We start from the raw sequence: 21,762 nt of genomic DNA on the forward strand, positions 1-21,762 counted from the left end.
GTCCTGGGTTCGATTCCCGGCCAGGGCACACAGGAGAAGCGCCCATCTGCTTCTCCACCCCTCCCCTTCTCCTTCCTCTCTGTCTCTCTCTTCCCCTCCCGCAGCCGAGACTCCATGGGAGCAAAGATGGCCCAGGCGCTGAGGATGGCTCTGTGGCCTCTGCCTCAGGCGCTAGAATGGCCCTGGTTGCAACAGAGCAACGCCTCAGATGGGCAGAGCATCACCCCCTGGTGGGCGTGCCGGGTGGATCCTGGTCAGGTGCATGCGGGAGTCTGTCTGACTGCCTCCCCTTTTCCAACTTCAGAAAAAAGAAAGAAGGAAGGGAGGGAGGGAGGGAGGAAGAGCAGTTTAGCCCTGGCTGTGTAGCTCAGTTGGTTAGAGCATCCCGGGATACACCATGGTTGCTGGTTCCATCTCAGGTTAGGGCACGCACAAGAATCAATCAGTGAATGCATAAATAAGTAGAACAGTAAGTCAGAGTCTCTGTCTCAAATCAATAAATTAAAAGAAAAAATTTTTAAAGGAAAGAAACAGCAGCCCTGGTGGGATAGCTCTGTTAGTTAGACTCTAGAGTCTAGCATCGTGCAAAAGCACAGAGGTTGCCGATTTGATTCTGGGTCAGGGCACATACAGGAACAGATAGATGTTCCTGCCCCCACCTCCTTTCTCTCTAAAATCAATAAAATAAACATTAAAAAGAAAGAAAGAAAGGAAGAAAGAAAGAAAGAAAGAAAGAAAGAAAGAAAGAAAGAAAGTGCAATTTATTTACAAAAATAATAATAAGGGGTACTAATCTAAAATAGTTTTCTGAGAATAAACTTGAAGATCACATCTTTAAACTAGATGAAGATTTGTAAAGCTCTAAAGAATAACTGAATTTATGAACTGCGGGCAAAGGACCAAGAAAAGCAAGAATTAATTCTATGAGACTGAATAAACCAGGATGATTATAACTTTTATAATTTTTTGTTGGAAATATTGCTAATTTTTAATCTTTTTGCTTTCCAGATATAAGAACACTGTTTTCTCTTAAATGACTACAACTTAGAGCAATTTGGTAAATTATACCTTTGTAAGCAATATTGAAACATTTGTGTTTTTCCCTTTACCTGATCCTTCCAGAAATTTGAAGACACTGAATAAGTATTATTATTTTTATGGCAATATAGCTATTTGCATAAATTAGATAGGACACAATCAAATGTCTTTATAATAGGACACAGTTAGGAATTCTTAATGGGGCTTTCATTGGAATGTCATGTTTGAAAGAGACATGCATAGACTCTGGATGTCACCAGAGAGCTATAAGAAATTAAGATTGACTTTGGAGGCTGATAAAAGCCCCTTGGAAAAACAGCCTGATACCTTGCCTACATGGTTCACAGCAGTCTTCCCAGATAAAGATTGAAGGTTGCTTTCCTGGGACATGAAAAAGGAGGAACCTCAAGACATTTTGGGAGCCTAAAGAACCTTAAGAATTCACCCACATCTACAGGTACTGCAGACAAATGCTGATGGCAATGGCAACTATTTGGCTTGCCTTCTTAGCCCTAGAGGCTAATTAAAGTTCAATGTGGAGATTCCTTATGAGATTCCAGAAATGCAGATTCAAAAGAGCCTGTATAGCCCTGGCCAGATAGCTTGGTGGGTTAGAGCATCGTCCTGAAGCACAAAGGTTACTGGTTTATTCCCCAGTCAGGGCACATACAGGAACAGATCAATATTCCTCTACCCCCTCTCTAAAATCAATAAATATAAAAAGAAACCCTGGCTGGTTGGCTCAGCGGTAGAGTGTTGGCCTGGCGTGTGGAAGTCCCGGGTTCAATTCCTAGCCAGGGCACACAGGAGAAGCACCCATCTGCTTCTCCACCCTTCCCCCTCTGCTTTCTTTCTGTCTTTCTCTTCCCCTCCCACAGCCGAGGCTCCATTGGAGCAAAGTTGGCCAGGGCACTGAGGATGGCTCCATGGCCTCCACCTCAGGTGCTAGAATGGCTCCAACAGCAGCATAGCAACACCCCAGAGGGGCCAAGCATTGCCCCCTGGTGGGCATGCTGAGTGGATCCCAGTTGGGTGCTGCGGGAGTCTGTCTGTCTTCCCCTTTGTTTCTCATTTCAGAAAAATACAAAATATATATATATGGAGAGAGAGAGAGAGAGAAAAGAGCCTATATAATAAATTACTATTCTTGTTGTACTTATGCAAATAACAGGCCACATTTATTGAAGCTAGACTTATACAGTAAATTAGTCTTAACTTTAGACTACCTTTGATAAAATGAGGGTGACTTTAGAGAGAAAAAAATTGTATCAATAGAAACCATAATGCCCAATTGTGGATTTTAGATTCTAGTTCAGTTAATTGTCTTTAAAATCTTATATTTCACTGTGGACTAAACTGTACCCTGAATTTTTCTAATGAAAATGTTTGGCTGTAGCCCTTTGAACTGGTGTTTCATTTTCCTCCCATCCTTTGCCTTGACATCGTTAAGACCTACAACTGGTTTTCTGAGCCTTGCAATTATGGACCCCAGCTAGATGACATGATGTAAACTCGGAGAGATCATCTCAGCAGCTTGTGCTTGGATGGTTTTGGTGGCTGATACTGTGCAGGCCACAAGAGAACTTGCTTGTGCTGGTGTCAGAATGTTCATTGGGCATTCAGACTGTGGACCAAGAAGAGTTGAATTGTCACTGCTTGTCTTCATTCTAGCAAAAAATGAAGCTCAGAGCCTTTCATCTAGAGGTCTTCTTGATTGGGAGTCTTAAAGACTCAGAGACTAACTTGTAAGAGACTTTTAAAGAAATTTCATTTCTTTAATAGTTAGAGCCAGCCTGACCAGGTGGTGGCACAGTGGATAGAGCGTCGGACTGGGATGCAGAGGACCCAGCTTCGAGATCCCAAGGTCGCCAGCTTGAGCGTGGGCTCATCTGGTTTGAGCAAAGCTCACCAGCTTGGACCCAAGGTCACTGGCTCGAGCAAGGGGTTACTTGGTCTGCTGAAGACCTGCAGTCAAGGCACATATGAGAAAGCAACCAATGAACAACTAAGGTGTCGCAACGTGCAACGAAAAACTAATGATTGATGTTTCTCATCTCTCTGTGCCTGTCGGTCCCTGTCTATCCCTCTCTCTGACTCTCTCTCTGTCTCTGTAAAAAAAAAAAAAAAAAAAAAAAAAAAAAAAGCCCTGGCCGGTTGGCTCAGCGGTAGAGCGTTGGTCTGGCGTGCGGGGGACCCGGGTTCGATTCCCGGCCAGGGCACATAGGAGAAGCGCCCATTTGCTTCTCCACACCCCCCCCCCTCCTTCCTCTCTGTCTCTTTCTTCCCCTCCCGCAGCCAAGGCTCCATTGGAGCAAAGACGGCCCGGGCGCTGGGGATGGCTCCTTGGCCTCTTCCCCAGGCGCTAGAGTGGCTCTGGTCATGGCAGAGCGACGCCCCAGAGGGGCAGAGCATCGCCCCCTGGTGAGCAGAGCGTCGCCCCTGGTGGGCATGCCGGGTGGATCTCGGTTGGGCGCATGCGGGAGTCTGTCTAACTGTCTCTCCCCGTTTCTAGCTTCAGAAAAATACAAAAAAAAAAAAAAAAGTTAGAGCCAGTAATGTGCTCTAGTTATTACTTAGGATACAGGTATCCTGCCTGGCCTACTGCTCTGTCATTGCTTTGGTTCCTGCTTATAAAGGGATGGCTCCATGGCCTCTTTCTCAGGCGCTAGGATGTCCCCATTCGCAACAAAGTAACGCCCGAGAAGGACAGAGCATCCCGGTCAAGTGCATGCGGGAGTCTGTCTGACTGCCTTACCGTATCCAACTTCAGGGAAAAAAAAGAAGCAATGAATGAACAACTGAAGTAGTGAAGCAACTGGGAGTTGATCCTTCTCATTCCCCTCCTAAAACAAATAAATAAAGTATATTTCAAAAAAAAAGAGAATCTTTTATAAAAGAGAAACTACCAAAGATTGGGTAGAAAGTCAGGCGGGCCCTGGCCCGTTGGCTCAGGGGAAGAGCGTCGGCCTAATGTGCAGAAATCCCGGGTTTGATTCCGTCCAGAGGAAATAGGAGAAGAAACCATCTGTTTTTCCACACCTCCCCGTCACCTTCCTCTCTGTCTTTCTTTTCCCCTCCCTCAGCTGAGGTTCTATTGAAGAAAAGTTGGCCCGGGCGCTGAAAATGGTTTATTGCCTCTGCCTTAGGCACTAGAAAGGCTCTGGTCACAACAGAGCAACGCGCCAGAAGGGCAGAGCATTGTCTGCTTGTGGACATGTCTGCTTAATCACCGTTAAGCACATGAGGGAGCATGTCCGACGGCCTCCTTGTTTCCAACTTAAAAAAAAAAAAAAGCAATGAAAAACTGAAGTAGTGAAGCAACTGGGAGTGGATCCTTCCAATCGCCCTCCTAAAATCAATGAATAAAGCACATTAAAAAAAATAAAAGAATCTATTATAAACGAGAAACTACTGAATTTTGGTTAAAAAGTGGGTCTGGGCCCTAGCTGGTTTGCACACTGGTCGAGCGTCAGCCTGTTGTACAGAAGTCCTGGGTTTGATTCCCGGCAGGTCACATAGGAGAGGTGCCCAATGTTTCTCCACTCGTCCCCGTCTCCTTCCTCTCTGTCTTTCTCTTCCCCTCCAATAGAGGAGGCTCCATTTGAGCAAAGTAGGCTCGAGCACTGGGATGGCTCCATGGCCTCTTTCTCAGGCGCTAGGATGTCCCCATTCGCAACAAAGCAACGCCCGAGAAGGGCAGAGCATACCCCTGTTTGGTATGCCAGGTGGATCCCGGTCAAGTGCATGCGGGAGTCTGTCTGACTGCCTTACCCTATTCAACTTCAGGAAAAAAAAAAAAAGCAATCAATGAACAACTGAAGTAGTGAATCAACTGGGAGTTGATCCTTCTCATTCCCCTCCTAAAACAAATAATAAATTATATTTCAAAAAAGGAGAGAATCTTTTATAAAAGAGAAACTACCAAAGATTGGGTAGAAAGTCAGGCGGGCCCTGGCCCATTGGCTCAGGGGAAGAGCGTCGGCCTAATGTGCAGAAATCCCGGGTTTGATTCCGTCCAGAGGAAACAGGAGAAGAAACCATCTGCTTCTCCACACCTCCCCGTCACCTTCCTCTCTGTCTTTCTTTTCCCCTCCCGCAGCTGAGGTTCCATTGAAGAAAAGTTGGCCCGGGCGCTGAAAATGGTTTCATTGCCTCTGCCTTAGGCACTAGAATGGCTCTGGTCACAACAGAGCAACGCGCCAGAAGGGCAGAGCATTGTCTGCTTGTGGACATGTCTGCTTAATCACCGTTAAGCGCATGAGGGAGTATGTCCGACGGCCTCCTTGTTTCCAACTTAAAAAAAAAAAAAAGCAATGAAAAACTGAAGTAGTGAAGCAACTGGGAGTGGATCCTTCCCATCCCCCTCCTAAAATCAATGAATAAAGCACATTAAAAATAATAAAAGAATCTTCTATAAACGAGGATCTACCGAATTTTGGTTAAAAAGTGGGTCTGGGCCCTAGCCGGTTTGCACACTGGTAGAGCGTAAGCCTGTTGTACAGAAGTACTGGGTTTGATTCCCAGCGCCCAATGTTTCTCCACCCATCCCCGTCTTCTTCCTTTCTGTCTCTCTCTTCCCCTCCCGTAGAGGAGGCTCCACTTGAGCAAACTAGGCTCGAGCACTGGGGATGGCTCCATGGCCTCTGCCTCAGGCTCTAGGATGTCCCCATTCACAAAAGAGCAACGCCAGAGAAGGGCAAAGCATCGCCCCCTGTTCAGTATGACAGGTGGATCTCGGTCAAGTGCATGCGGGAGTCTGTCTGACTGCCTTACCATTTCCAACTTCAGAAAAAAAAAAAGAAGCAATCAATGAACAACTGAAGTGAAGCAACTGGGAGTTGATCCTTCTCATTCCTCTCCTAAAACAAATAAGTAAATTATATTAAAAAAAAAAAGAATCTTTTATAAAAGAGAAAATACCAAACATTGGGTAGAAATCAGTCGGGTCCTGGCCCCTTGGCTCAGTGGAAGAGCGGAGGTCTAATGTGCAGAAATCCCGGGTTTGACTCCCTCCAGAAGAAACAAGAGAAGAAACCATCTGCTTCTTCACACCTCCCCGTCACCTTCCTCTCTGTTTTTCTTTTCCCCTCCCGCAGCTGAGGTTCCATTGAAGAAAAGTTGACCCGGGCCCTGAAAATGGTTTCATTGCATCTGCCTTAGGCGCTAGAATGGCTTTGGTCACAACAGAGCAACACGCCAGAAGGGCAGAGCATTGTCTCCTTGTGGGCATGCCAGATTAATCACCGTTAAGCGCATGGGGGAGTATGTCCGACGGCCTCCCCTTTCCAACTTAAAAAAAAAAAAATGAGAAACTGAAGTAGTGAAGCAACTGGGAGTGGATCCTTCCCATCCCCCTCCTAAAATCAATGAATAAAGCACATTAAAAAAAAAATAAAAAAATCTTCTATAAATGAGACACTACCAAATCTTGGTTAGAAAGTGGGTCTGGGCCCTAGCCGGTTTGCACACTGGTCGAGCGTCAGCCTGTTGTACAGAAGTCCTGGGTTTGATTCCTGGCAGGTCACATAGGAGAAGTGCCCCATGTTTCTCCACCCGTCCCCATCTCCTTCCTCTCTGTCTCTCTCTTCCCCTCCCATAGAGGAGGCTCCATTTGAGCAAAGTAGGCTCGAGCACTGGGGATGGCTCCATGGCCTCTTTCTCAGGTGCTAGGATGTCCCCATTCGCAACAAAGCAACGCCCAAGAAGCGCAGACCATCCCCCTGTTTGGTATGCCAGGTGGATCCCGGTCAAGTGCATGCGGGAGTCTGTCTAACTGTCTCTCCCCGTTTCCAGCTTCAGAAAAATACAAAAAAAAAAAAAAAAAAAGTTAGAGCCAGTAATGTGCTCTAGTTATTACTTAGGATACAGGTATCCTGCCTGGCCTACTGCTCTGTCATTGCTTTGGTTCCTGCTTATAAAGGGAACACCTAGAATTGTCCCTGTAAGGCTCAGGAGCCATCCCAGAAGAGACTGTTGTGTGAGATTGTCAGAGTCAGATAAGAGGGGCATAATGGGTAGACGAATCTGACTCCATCTTACAAGATAATACTCCCTCTGGACTGAACCTGTACCCAGTTGCCTTATCTTTTTCAAGACTGAGGAATTAGCCAAAGAAAGGGGAGAACTGTAACTGTGCAAAATTTCACTACTTTAATATGACCTGGTTTTTGTTTCTTTGTTTGTTTTTTAGTGAGAGAGAGACAGACAGACAGACAGGTACAGACAGACAGGAAGGGAGAAAGATGAGAAGCATCAATTCTTTGTTGTGACATCTTAGTTGTTCATTGATTGCTTTCTCATATGTGCCTTCACTGGGGGGCTACAGGAGAGCGAGTGACCCCTTTCTCAAGCCAGCAACCTTAGACTTAAGCCAGCGACCTTGGGCTTCAAGCCAGTGATCTTTGGGCTCAAGCCAGCGACCATGGGGGCATGTCTATGATCCCATGCTCAAGCTGGTGACCCTGAGCTCAAGCCGGATGAGCCCAAGTTGAAGCCAGCGACTTCTGGGTTTCAAACCTGGATCTTCAGCATCCGAGGCAGATGCTCTATCCACTACACCACTGCCTGGTTGGGCTGTTCTTCTTTCTTTTCTTTTAATTCAAACAGGCCTCATCCAGAACCCTGACTCATCCACCTCCTCCCTGGCACATCCACTCCTTTAATCATTAAGCCCTCAGGACAATGAAGTTCTAGCCAGCATCAAATAATCTCAGGAACAAAGCCTCAGGATGTGGTGACCACAGAGATAGAGTTTCAGTCAAACTAGAGATATCACCCAGGGCTCAGTTGTGAACCCAGAAAAATAAAACAACCCCAATGACCACACCCTTGTGAAACCAGACAGAGTAATGCCATGGCTGACATAAGGATTAGGTGCAATGATCAACCTCCCCTTCCCCCAGCACCAACCAATCAATAGAGACAATGACCCTAACCACACCCCTAACTCCCTTAGTCTCTTATAGAACTCATCCCTTAGGAGTCACTGGGGAGCTAGGTTTTATTTAGCACACTAGAGGTCACCTGTGCCTCTGTGTTTAGCAGCATTTCCTTAAATAAACCTTTCCTTTCTTTGCTGCAAACTCCTGTATGCATCATTTAAAAGTAATTATTTATGTTTTTTGTATTTTTTCTAAAGTGAATAGCAGTGAGACAGAGTGACAGATTCCCACATGCGCCTGACCGGGATCCACCTGGCATGACCACCAAGGGGCGATGCTCAGCCCCTCTGGGGCGTTGCTCAGCTGCCATTGGTGCCTGAGGCAGAGGCCACGGATCCATCCTCAGCACCCGGGCCAACTTTGCTCCAGTGGAGCCTTGGCAGCGGGAGGGGAAGAGAGAGATATAGAGAAAGGAGAGGGGGGTGGGTGGAGAAGCAGATGGGTGCTTCTCCTGTGTGCCCTGGCCGAGAATCGAACCCGGGACTTCCACACTCCAGGCCAAGGCTCTACCGCTGAGCCCACCGGCCAGAGCTTAAAAGTAATTTTTAAAAATAAAAGTTTATTTAAGCCAAACTGATGACATATGTTGGGGAGCAAGCTCTCAAATGCTCCCTTATCCTATTCATGTCTTTTGGGGGGCTTTGATGTGCACGCAAACAAAACCCTTTAGTTTAGTAACATTACCCATTGCCTAGATCCCTGCTGAATTTTGCAGTGAGAGTCTGATATGAAAGACCCGAGGGCTTGCTTGAGGTGCAGACAGGAAAGAAAAGCCACAGAGCAAAACTGGACCCCAGAGCTTTGGAGGGCAAGATGCCCATAGTGGTCGAGAGGAAGGCAGAGCTGCAGGAGAATGGCATTTGGATTACTCAGGCAGCTTGACCAAGCCTGGAAAACTCAGACCAGGGGCTACCTTGGGTGTTCTGCAGGTCGGGGAGGCCCCGAACAGAGGGAAGTACATTCTAGAACTGGACAGGAAATGACAAGGTTACCTCCAAGGAGCCCCAGGGTTACCATAAAGGAGGAATTTTGGGGACTCTCTAAGGGAAATCCTGCTTGCAGGTATGGGATATTCTGGAGCCCCCATGAATGTAATATGGGAGCTCTGCTTGTGATCTCTGCCCTGGCACCCCCAAAACTGACTGGGTTGAGGAAGCACTTTAGTACCTGCAGAGCTGTAGAGATTCTCAAAAAATTAAAGCCTGGTTGGTGGGCTAAACCCTGCCTCTACCGCCCTCTAGCCTCTTTTTGAAATTCTCAATGGAAATAATGAATTGCTGAAAGTCTGAAAGCATTCTCATTCTTCCTCACCAGAGGGCGTTCCTCACCACCACACTGGCTCACCATTAAAACAGACTAGACTAGAGGCTCGCACGCCTACAAGCAAGCCCGGCAGAATCTAAGCTACTATGCTCCCTTCGGGATACACACAGAAACGGTGGAAATTTCAAGTCTACGGGGTGAGAGAGGAGCGGAGGAAAGCAGATACTGCTTGGAGAATTGAGAACCCAGACAGGGAAAGGAGATCCTGATCAGAAATGTCTCTTTCTCCAACGCTCTTCATCACACACTATTCATATTCTTTGTATTGTTTCACTTCACTTTGTGCAGAGATTGAAATTCCAACCATTAAAAATTCAGTGAATCAACAACAGAAAAAAAACCACCAAACAACCCAATTTAAAAAGAAAAAACAGCCTGACCTGTGGTGGCACAGTGAATAATGTATTGGCCCAGACTCAAAACCCCAAGATTGCTGGCTTGAGTGTGGGCTCACCAGCTTAAGTGTGGGGTTGCCAGCTTGAGCATGGGATCATCAACAAGATCCCATAGTTGCTGGCTTGAGCCCAAAGGTCTCTGGTTTGAAGTCCAAGGTTGCTTGCTTGAGCAAGGGATCACTGGCTTGGCTGGAACCGCCCCCCCCCCGAATCAAGGTACATATGAGAAGCAATCAACAAAAAAACTAAAGTGCCACAACTATGAGTTGATGCTTCTCATCTCTCTCCCTTCCTATCTGTCTCTCTATCTTTCCCCCTCGCTAAAAAAAATTAAAAGAAAACATTGAATAGACAATTTCTCAAAGAAGATATACAAATGGCCAACAAGCACATGAAAATATGCACAATCGCATTAATCATTTAAAAAATGTGAATCAAAATCACTGTAAGATATCATCTCACTTGCATGTAAAAAAGTGCAGCTGCTGTGGAAAATAGTATGGCAGTTCCTCAAAACTTAAAAATAGAACTGTCATATTATGTAGCCGTTACACCTCTAGGTATGTACGCCAAAGAATTAAAAGCAGGATTTCAAGGCGATATTGGTATACCTATATTCATGGTAGCATTATTCATTATTAGCCAAAAAAATTGGAAACAACTCAGGTGTCCATTGATGGATGAGTGCATAAACAAAATATACACATAATGGAATATTATTCACATAATGGAATATTCAAATATTAGTCTATTTATTGATTTTACAGAGAGAGGAGGGTGGTGGATGAGAAGTAGTTGCTTCATTGGTTGCTTCCCATATGTGTCTTGAGTGGGCAAGCCCAGGGTTTTGAACTGATGGCTTCAGCATTCCAGGTCAACACTTTATCCACTGGGCCAAGACAGGCCAAGGAAGGAAGGAAATTTTGACACATGGCCTGACCAGGCGGTGGTGCAGTGGAGAGAGTGTCAGACTGGGATGCGGAGGACCCAAGTTCGAGACCCCGAGGTTGCCAGTTTGAGTGCGGGCTCATCTGGCTTGAGCAAAAGCTCACCAGCTTGGACCCAAGGTCGCTGGCTCGAGCAAGGGGTTACTTGGTCTGCTGAAGGCCCATGGTCAAGGCACATATGAGAAAGCAATCAATAAACAACTAAGGTGTCAAAAAAGAAAAACTGATGATTAATGCTTCTCATCTCTACATTCTTGTCTGTCTGTCCCTATCTATCCCTCTCTCTGACTCTATCTCTGTCCCTGTATTAAAAAAAAATGCTTTAAAAAAAAAAGAAATTTTGACACATGGTAGAACATGAATGAACTTTGATGACATTATGTTAAGTAAAATAAACCAGTCACAAAAGGAAAAATATTGTATGATTCCACTAATATGAGGAACCCAGAGCAGTCAAATTCATAGAGACAGAAAGTAGAACAGTGATTTCCAGGAGCTAGGGAACTAGAGAAAATTCATTGGCAAAATTAGAATCATACTTCACACATCATTAAACAGATTTTAAAACCTAAATGTATAAATAAAACAAATAATCTTTCTTAAAATTAAAATAATTTTTCTTTTAAAAAACTTATTAAGGCCCTGGCCGGTTGGCTTAGTGGTAGAGCGTCGGCCTGGCATACAGAAGTCCCGGGTTCGATTCCCGGCCAGAGTACACAGGAGAAGCACCCATCTGCTTCTCCACCCTTCCCCCTCTCCTTCCTCTCTGTCTCTCTCTTCTCCTCCCGCAGCCAAGGCTCCATTGGAGCAAAGATGGCCCAGGCGCTGGGGATGGCTCCTTGGCCTCTGCCCCAGGCGCTAGAGTGGCTCTGGTCGCGACAGAGCGACGCCCCCTGGTGGGCGTGCCGAGTGGATCCCGGTCAGGCGCATGCGGGAGTCTGTCTGACTGTCTCTCCCTGTTTCCAGCTTCAGAAAAATACAAAAAAACAAACAAACAAAAAACAAAAAAAAAAACTTATTAAGCCTGACCAGGTGATGGTGCAGTGGATAGAGCATCAGACTGGGATGCAGAAGACGCAGGTTTGAAACCCTAAGGTGGCTGGCTTGAGCACGGGATCATCAGCCTGAGCGTAGAGTCGCTGGCTTAAGCATGGGATCATAGACATGACCCCATGGTTGTTGGCTTGAGCTCAAAAGTTGCTGGCTGCCTGACCTGTGGTGGCGCAGTGGATAAAACGTCGACCTGGAAATGCTGAGGTCGCCGGTTCGAAACCCTGGGCTTGCCTGGTCAAGGCACATATGGGAGTTGATGCTTCCTGCTCCTCCCCTCCCCTTCTCTTTCTACTCTCTCTCTCCTCCTCTCTCTCTCCTTTCTAAAATGAATTTTAAAAAAAAGTTGCTGGCTGGAGCAAGGGGTCACTCGCTCTCCTGTAGCCTCCCGGTTAAGGCACATATTAGAAAGCAATCAATGAGCAACTAAGGTGCCACAACAAAGAACTAATGCTTCTCATTTCTCTCCCTTCCTGCCTCTGTCTGTCCCTATCTGTCCCTCTCTTTGTCTCTCTCACTAAAACAAAACAAAACAAAAAAACAAAAACTTATTGATTTGATAGAGAGACAGGAAAGGAGGGAGAGTGAGAAGTTTCAACTTGTAGTTGTTTCACTTTCTGAAAGATTTTATTTATTGATTTTTAGATACAGGAGAGAGAGGGAGAAAGCAAGAGGAGGAGCAGGAAGAAACAACTCATTGCTTCTTGTGTGCCTTGACCAGGCAAGCCCAGGGTTTCGAACCAGCGACCTCAGCATTCCAAGTTGATGCTTTATCCACTGCGCCACCACAGGTCAGGCTAGAATGCCTTAAAAAAAAAAAAAAACACAAAAGAAACTGACCAAGTATTGGTAAGGATGTGGAGGAACTGAAACTCTCATACACTGCTGGTGGGAATGGAAAATGGAGCAACCACTTTGGAAGAGTCTGTAGTTTTAAAAAAATATTAACCATGCACTTACCCTATGACTGTTAGGTAGGATAGACAGTTACCAGGGGGAAAAAAAAGAAAAAAAGGGAGGGGAAGGGAAAAAAATGGGTTTATTTCATCCACTAAAGGAGAGATTCAGCAGTTTTAAGATCTACCAAAAACAAAATCACCAGCTGTTCAAACAGCCTTGAAGCCCTGTATGTTAGCCCTGATAACAGGGAAACAAAGCCTTGAAGCTAAAAGTATACGTATAACTCTCCAGATCCCCATAAGTGGGGCGCTCAGATTAGCCGAGTTTGCCCGCTTGTGCCCTGTGCCAAGTGTATAGCTTTGCTTAATAAACTGCTTGCTTTGCTTGAGCACTGCACCCTCTCTCTCACTTGAATTCTTTCTTGCAAGCATGACAAGGATTGAGGAAGGAGGAGCCCCCTTGGACTCAGGCGTCCTCCGGTGACATGACCACCCATTATTAGCCCCTAGTATTCACCTGAGAAGAATAAATGAATATGTCTGTGTGAAGACTTGCACACAAAAGTTCAGAGCTGCTTTATTAGAGAGTCAAAAACTGGGAACAATCCAAATGTTCATCAACTGGTAAGTAGATAAACAAATTGCAGTACATTCAGACCATGGAAAGTATTAAACTCAGCAATAAAAGAAATGAACTACTGATACACGCAACAGAAGGGATAAATCTCAGAATAATTGTGCCGAGTTAAAACAGTATGACAAAAAGGAGTCTAGACTGTAAAATTCCACTTGTACTTAAAACGTTTTAAATTGGAAAATTAATCTAGAGTGACAGAAAGCATATCAGAGTTCACTGGGATTGGGGGTGGGAGTTCAGGGAGAACTAGAAAAAAGGGATGACAAAGAGACACAAGGAGACTTTTGGGGGTGATGGATATGCTCATTATTTTGATTGTGATATGGCTTTCTGGGAGTATTTATGTAGCCCATCTATATTTAACTTAAATATGTGCAGCTTATTGTACATCAACAATATCTCAGGAAAGCTGTTGAAAAAGAGTCCGGGGACAATGGTTGTGTGTCAGAACATGGAGGACTTTGAAAGCCAGACTGAGGGATGTGGGTGACCCTGAGGCCATGGGCAGCTTTGGGTGTTGTTAGACAGGATTTGGTTGTGGGAAACCAATCCTGTGGGCAGGGTCTGGAATAGCTTGGTGGGGATGGAGTCTAGAGATAAGAGGAAGGCAAAGCAACTGGATGGATCACTGACCATTTAGTGCCCCTTCCCTGGCTTCCAGGGCAAACATTTGATCAATCAAATCTAGGGCACGGGAGGCCTCTGGGGCTTGAAAACTAAATCCTGCACATCCACTTCTTTTTGGTTTTTCCCTTGTGGATGGAGTCCTGTGACCACAGCTCTTTCTGCTGACTGCAGCTGGGTGTCAACTGCCTGGCAGACTCCCTCACTCAACGGAGGCTCACACCGCAGGAAGGGGCCGGAGTTCCTGCCCCCACCCCCGCCCTGGCTTCCAGGGCAGGAAGGGGCCTGACTAACCGGGCCACTCTTCCTGCTGATCTCCCCATGCTGTCCTTCCTTTGCCCAAGCTGGCCACTGATTTCTCTCTAAAAGGCTAGGTCTGACTTGGGTCTGATCTCAATCTCGCCAGGTTTAATGTAAGCCACACATTTTTTTTCTTTTTTTTTTTTTTATTCAGTGAGAGGAGAGGAGGCAGAGATACAGACTCCTGCATGTGCCCTGACAAGGATCCACCTGGCAAGCCCACTAAGGGTTGATGCTCTGCCCATTTGGGGCATTGCTCTGTTGCTCAGCAACTGAGCTCTTCTTAGTGCTTGAGGCGAAGGCCATAGAGCCATCCTCAGCACCTGGGGCCAACTCGCTCCAATCAAGCCATGGCTGCAGGAGAGGGAGAGAAAGAGAGAGAGATAAGTGAGAGGAGGATGGGTGGAGAAACAGACGGGCGCTTCTCCTGTGTGCCCTGATAGGGAATCAAACACAGGACATCCACACGGTGAGCCAATGCTCTACCACTAAACCAACTGGCCAGGGCCTAAGCCACACATTTTCATCCCTGTTTTGTTACTTGCTTAAATGAGCCTGAAGTCAATGCCTGCCTTTCTTGCTCACTTCTTTACTGCTTCTGGTCTCACCTCAGTTTACTCCCGAAGTGCCACAGCTGCCACTCTGCCCTGATTCATGGACAATCCCATCAAGTGACAGAATCTAAATATAACTTGGCTGTCTGCCTGGCTGGATGACTTTCTGTGTGTGCTCAGGGCAAAACACTAGGACTGTGCCTTCCCCACGCTTGCAGATCCAGATCCTTGCTTCGGAGTGGCACTCAGGGCATGGGCTTGGAATATGATGACAAAGAGAAAAAAAAAGTGTGTGTGTGTGTGGTAGGAGACAGCAAGGTCCAAAGAAAGATGGGAAATCTGCAAAGAGCCTTGGTTTGGGCAGGATATTCAAGTACCAGTTCACTATTAGAATATCAATCAAAGGTTCTTTGCAGACTTCCCATTGGGGAAAATGAACCTTATAGGAATTCATCCCTTAGAAGCATTAGTCACTCTGCAAGGTTCTTAACCATGCCCCTGCTTTGAGTTTGGCCCTCATCTTATTCTGGACCCTCCATATTGGCTGGCTGACTAGCTGGATGGATGGCTACATAAAATAAAAACATTCTTGGGGCATGGTCACTTGGCCAAGATCATTGGCTTAGTGAGGGCACATCTGAGGCTTACACTAAAAGAATCTCCATCTTCTTCTGTTAATCTGCCCCATAGTTATACAGCAGGGTACTGGGAGCCCAGCATGGACAATCAGACAGTCACATGACCCTGGGGCAGAAATGAAGCAATGTGAAAGGAAGGCAGCCTAGAGGAAAGGCTCACATCTGTGGATTGCCCTACTGGTCTTTCCATTGGGGATGCTCTCCTCTGCCTTCACTGGCTAACTTCTACTCAGCACATAAGACTGAGCTCAAATTAGTTAAGTGGCAGGATACAATGAAAGATTTATAAAGACTAGAAGCCCTGCAGAACATATTTACCGGCTTAACATTATATATTAATATCCCCAAATGTGCATATTAAGGTAGATATTACCAAGTTAAAGGATAAGCAGGAGGCTGTGAGAAAATAATTGTAACAAAGCATTACTTTCTATAATGTGTAACAAGCTCCTATAAATAAAAAGATAGATAAACAATTATAAAAACTCATGCAGAATGGATAAACAAACTATGGAACATTCATACAATAGAAGATTACTTAGTGATAAAAACAGGCAAAAGGATATGGGCAGGAATTTCAAGATTAAAAATAAAATAGGCAATTAACTTATGACTAAAACAGGAATCAGAGAAATGCAAATAAAACTTTATATCATCTTTCACCTATCAGATTGCCAAAATTTAAAAGACTGGGAAGATACAGTGTTGATGAGGGTGTGGGGAAACGAGTACTTTTATACACTATTGGTGGGGATGTAAATTGACAAAGTCTTTTTAGGAAAAAAAAAACTGGCAATTTGTACCAACAATAAAGTAGTTGCATCACTTTAGCTGTTCATTGATTGCTTCTCATATGTGCCTCAAAACTTGACTCCAGCCTTAGTTAAAATCAGAAGAAACCATTGGTCACAAACATGTTTGCTGAGAAACCTGGAAAGGAAATAGATTTTTGCCAAAGTTATTTGAGAATGCAAATGTTGTGCTGATTATTGCTAAGTGAGCAAGAGAAGGATGAGACAGCGAACCCTGTTGGAGATTAGCCGGGGGCCACCAAAGATCTGATTTACAACTGAGATGTAAATCGTGCTTCCTCGTTGTCAAGATGGCAGTTCCTTCAGATGTGTTTACTCATATTTGAGGAGCAGGAACTAAAGAGGTTCTGTGAGATAGTCATCTGTTAGAGTACAAGCAGTTTTCTGTTTCTGTTTAATCTCATAAGAATGTAACCTTTAACCACAAGGTTTGGAATAACCATAAAACTTGTCAAATATATTTATTATGATAGATTGTATTTGTTCATTTAAGCCACAAACTACGTTTGTTTTAGGAAATTGAATGTGCTCACCTAATCTGTAAATGAAATCAATGGTTTTATAATAATTAATGTACCATTTTATAAATGTAGTCATTTGCATTGCATGGACATCATTGCCTCAAGGAATTGCTGGGAGAGCTGGAGACCCTGGTTTGAGGTTATGGGGTGAGAACCACAACCAAAATTATGGTCTGGTGAGGACACCTACACTGTCATCCCACAGGGATGGATGCTGCAATGACATTGCCAATGACTGGGAACTTGTTGCCACTGTTGATAACAGAAACTGGTTGTTGCTGTCACCATCCTCATTACTGCTAGGGATGATGCTCCACTGTTTATGTCTTAGCTCCTGATTAAAAATTCAGGACAGTGTATTTGACTGACTGCATGTAGGTCGTGTGCTCAGTTCTAGCTTCAAAGGACACTGGGAAAGTAAGTATCTGACAGTTTCAGAATGGCTATGCCATTCACCAAGACTATAAAAAGATGGGAATAGGGGTTCCAAATATAGGAAAGGAGTTCCAATACATAGGAAAGAGGTTCATATTCTGAGCAGTCAATAAAAATTATAAAAGTCCATTATAACTGGTTAATCCCAACTCTCCCCTTAATCAGTACCTGTGTCCAAACAAGTCAATGTTGTAACAGAAAATCACCTCACCATACTGACAGAACTCACTTTCAATTTATGGTCACAATCTCTTTTTTTTATTTTATTTATTTACAGAGACAGAGAGAGAGTCAGAGATAGGGACAGACAGACAGGAACAGAGAGAGATGAGAAGCATCAATCATCAGTTTTTTGTTGTGACACCTTAGTTGTTCATTGATTACTTTCTCATATGTGCCTTGACTGTGGGCCTTCAGCAGACCGAGTAACACCTTGCTCAAGCCAGCGATCTTGGGTCCAAGCTGGTGAGCTTTGCTCAAATTGGCGACCTCGGGGTCTCGAACCTGGGTCTTCTGCATCCCAATCCAATGCTCTATCCACTGTGCCACCACCTGGTCAGGCTATGGTCACAATCTCAAATGAGCTGGTAACACAACCAACCTATTCTCTTCCACTTTCCCAGTAAATTAATTTTTCTCCTTTCTGAGACACTATTTCTCTCTCCTCAAATCTCCAACATTTCCCGAGAAGCCTCCTGTTGTCTTTTTTTTTTTGCATTTTTCCCAAGCTGGAACGGGGAGACAGTCAGACTCCTGCATGCGCCCGACCGGGATCCACCCAGCATGCCCACCAGGGGGCGATGCTCTGCCCATCTGGGGCACTGCTCTGCTGCATCCAGAGCCATTCTAGCACCTGAGGCAGAGGCCACAGAGCCATCCCCAGCGTCCGGGCCATCTTTGCTCCAATGGAGCCTTGGCTGCTTTGCTCCAATGGAGCCTTGGCTGCGGGAGGGGAAGAGAGAGACAGAGAGGAAGGAGAGGGGGAGGGGTGGAGAAGCAGATGGGCACTTCTCCTGTGTGCCCTGGCCGGGAATCGAACCCGGGACTTCTGCACGCCAGGCCGACGCTCTACCACTGAGCCAACCGGCCAGGGCCTGTTGTCTTTGTTTAGAGCTCTCTCAAGAAAACAGATGCCTTCAGAGGCAACTGCTCTTTCTGCCAATGCATTCCTTCTACATGGATCCCATCCTCTCTCATCTACTCAAAGACTTCACTCCTGCAATCTCCCTTCTTTCACCTTCTACTGGATCATTCCTACGGGCATGCAAACGTATCTTCAGATGACTCATCTTCAAAAATGTAATCAAACAAGCCCAGGTCCCCTTCCAACTCTTGCCTCCTTTGTTTGTTCCTAAAGAAAACTTATCATTAGAATTGTCCTTTCTTGCTGTCACTCTTCCTCATCTCCAACTTTCCAAGACTTTCTATCTTCTAAGACTTCCTCTAGTTTTCTCTTCCTTAGAAAACTATTGTGCCTCCTCAGGACTCTGTCCTTAGTCTTCTGTCCTCTACCCACATTCTCTCCCTCAGTGATTTCCAGCCTTTTTTTCCTCCGTGAATTTTATCCTATTTCCCCTAAACTTGTTATTTTGAAAATTTTTAAGCTTACCAAAATGTTGGAAGAATAGTAATACCCATAGATGCTTCCATGAAATTTATCAGTTGCTAACATTTTGCCAACATTTGTGTGTGCTCTCTTTATCTACCTCGCCTCTCCTGATCCCCACTTAACTTAATTTCTTGCTAAATCATTTGAAAGCAAGTTTCAATCAACATGACACCTCTCCCATAACTATTTTAGTATGTATCTCCCAAAATTAAAATAAAGGCTTCTTTAAGTAACTATAATATTATTACATCTAAGAAAATGAACAATAAATTAACATCATCTAATATGCAGTACTTATTCAAATTTTCCTAAATCTCTAAAATATGATTTTTTTTCTTTTTACTCAGGATCCACCAGGCAAGCCCACTAGGGGGCAATGCTCTGCCCATCTGGGGCTCCTGTTCGTTTCAACTGGAGCCATATTTTTAGCGCCTGAGGTGAGGCCATGGAGCCATCTTCAATGCCTGGGGCCAACTTGCTCAAGTCAATAGAGCTTTGGCTGCGGAGGTGAAGAGAGAGAGAAAGAAAGAGAAGGAGGAGGGGTGGAGAAGCGATGGTCACTTCTGTTGTGTACACTGATTGGGAATCGAACCTGGGACTTCCACATGCCAGGCAGATGCTCTACCACTGAGCAAACCAGTCAGAGCTCCAAAATATGATTATTTTTTTATTTTTTTTATTTTTTGTATTTTTCTGAAGCTGGAAACAGGGAGGCAATCAGACAGACTCCCGCATGTGCCCCACCGGGATCCACCTGGCACGCCCACCAGGGGTCAATGCTCTGCCCATCTGGGGTGTCGCTCTGTTGCAACCAGAGCCAGTCTAGCGCCTGAGGCAGAGCCATGGAGCCAACCCCAGAGCCCAGGCAAACTTTGTTCCAATGGAGCCTTGGCTGCGGGAGGGGAAGAGAGAGACAGAGAGGAAGGAGAGGGGAAGGGGTGGAGAAGCAGATGGGCACTTCTCCTGTGTGCCCTGGCCAGGAATCAAACCCCAGACTTCCGCATGCCAGGCCGACGTTCTACCACTAAGCTAACCGGCCAGGGCCCAAAATATGATTTTAATAGAAGTTTTTCTTTTAAAGTCAAGATCCAATCAAGATTTACCTATTATGTTTGGTCATTTTATCTCTAGCCTCTTTTGTTGTAAAACAGACCTCTCCCCTGTGTTTTTATCCCTCAGAAAATTGATGTTTTTGAAGAACTCCCCCCTCTGATAATATGAATTTAGATCCATGATTCTCAAATGGGGTGATATTTCCACTTAGAGAAAATTTAGCAATGTTGGGAGACATTTTTGGTTGTCACAACTAGGTTGGTATATCTCAGTCCTTTTGGGCTGCTATAACAAAATGCCATAAACTGCACTTGCAGGTTTAATTTCTGGTGAGAACCTGCCCTCTGGTACATAGACTGCTGTCTTTTTTGCTATAATGTCAAATGGTAAAAGGTGTGAGGAAATATTTTTGGGCCCCTTTTTAAAGGACACTAATCCCATTCACATGGGCTCTGCCCTTGTGACCTAAATTACCTCCCAAAGGACCCACCTCCAAATACTTTTACCTTGGAGATAAGTATTTCAACATATGAATATCAGGGGGACTCAAACAATCAATCCACAGCAAGGTGCTACTGGCACAGTGGGTTGGGTAGAGACCAGAAATGCTTCTAACCACATTTCTTTTAATGGTGTATGGTATAGAAACCAAGAACTGGATGCTTGTTGTGTTCATTGCTACTTAGGGTATCACTGCTTCTAAGTCCTTTCATTGGTCAAAGTAAAAATCAGGACCTCTTGAAAAAATATATTTTAAAAATCATAAATTAATATTAACACCACCAATTCAAATTCAACAAATACCACTCTGCCTTTGTCTTTCCATATTTGTAACTCCCTTCTGCCACAGTGAAATGTCTTGTTCTCAACAAAATCAATATATAATGCTCACAAAAATTAGGGGATATTTCAAAATGAATATTAAACTATAAACCAGGGGTAGTTAACCTTTTTATACCTGCCGCCCACTTTTGTATCTCTGTTAGTAGTAAAATTTTCTAACCACCCACCGGTTCCACAGTAATGGTATTTATAAAGTAAGGAAGTAACTTTACTTTATAAAATTTATAAAGCAGAGTTACAGCAAGTTACAGCATATAATAATAATTACTTACCAAGTACTTTATATCGAATTTTCGCTAAGTTTGGCAGAATAAATCTTTATAAAACAACTTACTATAGTTAAAATCTATCTTATTTATACTTTGGTTGCTCCGCTACCGCCCACCATAAAAGCTGGAACGCCCACTAGTGGGTGGTAAGGACCAGGTTGAATATTACTGCTATAAACCCTAATTGTGTGTGTGTGTGTGTGTGTGTGTGTGTGTGTGTGTGTGTGTGACAGAAAGAGACAGAGAGAGGGCTAGATAGGGACAGACAGACAGAAAGGGAGAGAGATGAGAAGCTTCAATTCTTTGTTATGGCACCTTAGTTCATTGATTGCTTTCTCATATGTGCCTTGATGCGGGGGGCACAGCAGACAGAGTGACCCCTTGCTCAAGCCAGCATCCTTGGGCTCAAGCTGGTAAGTTGTGCTCAAACCAGATGAGCCTGTGTTCAAGCCGGCAACCTCAGGGTTTCAAACCTGGATCCTCCGTGTCCCAGTTCAATGCTCTATCCACTGCTCCATTTCCTGGTCAGGCTAAATATTCCTTAATTTTTGTGAGCAGGATATTTGTTTATTTGTTCTATTTTATAATACATTCAAAACAGTTTGAGAATTACTCCCTATATAGTCATTTGTATAAGTCTCTGATTTATCCAGTGTTTCTTTTTGTGCAAAAATAAACACAAATTCAAGCACTTCCAGAATGGCATGATAATACTTACCTGGCAGGGGAGACACGATGATCATGAAGGTGGATTTCCCAGGGTGAGGCTTACTCATTGCAATCCGTATGTGCTGATCTCTGCGATTTCCCCAACTGTGAGAAACTCGACTGTATAATTTGTGGTAGTGGGGAAATGCGTTCGTGCTCTCCCCTA

At 44.7% G+C, this 21,762-nt stretch overlaps 1 non-coding gene across 1 annotated transcript; it reads left to right on the forward strand.

Moving 5' to 3' along the window:
* Positions 1 to 21,598: 21,598 nt before the first annotated feature.
* Positions 21,599 to 21,762, forward strand: LOC136396236 (U1 spliceosomal RNA). Its single transcript, XR_010749629.1, has one exon. It is a non-coding gene; the product is annotated as a U1 spliceosomal RNA (small nuclear RNA).

The sequence above is a fragment of the Saccopteryx leptura genome, chromosome 2 (genome assembly GCF_036850995.1).
Source record: "Saccopteryx leptura isolate mSacLep1 chromosome 2, mSacLep1_pri_phased_curated, whole genome shotgun sequence".
In the NCBI taxonomy this organism is placed as follows: Eukaryota; Metazoa; Chordata; class Mammalia; order Chiroptera; family Emballonuridae; genus Saccopteryx; species Saccopteryx leptura.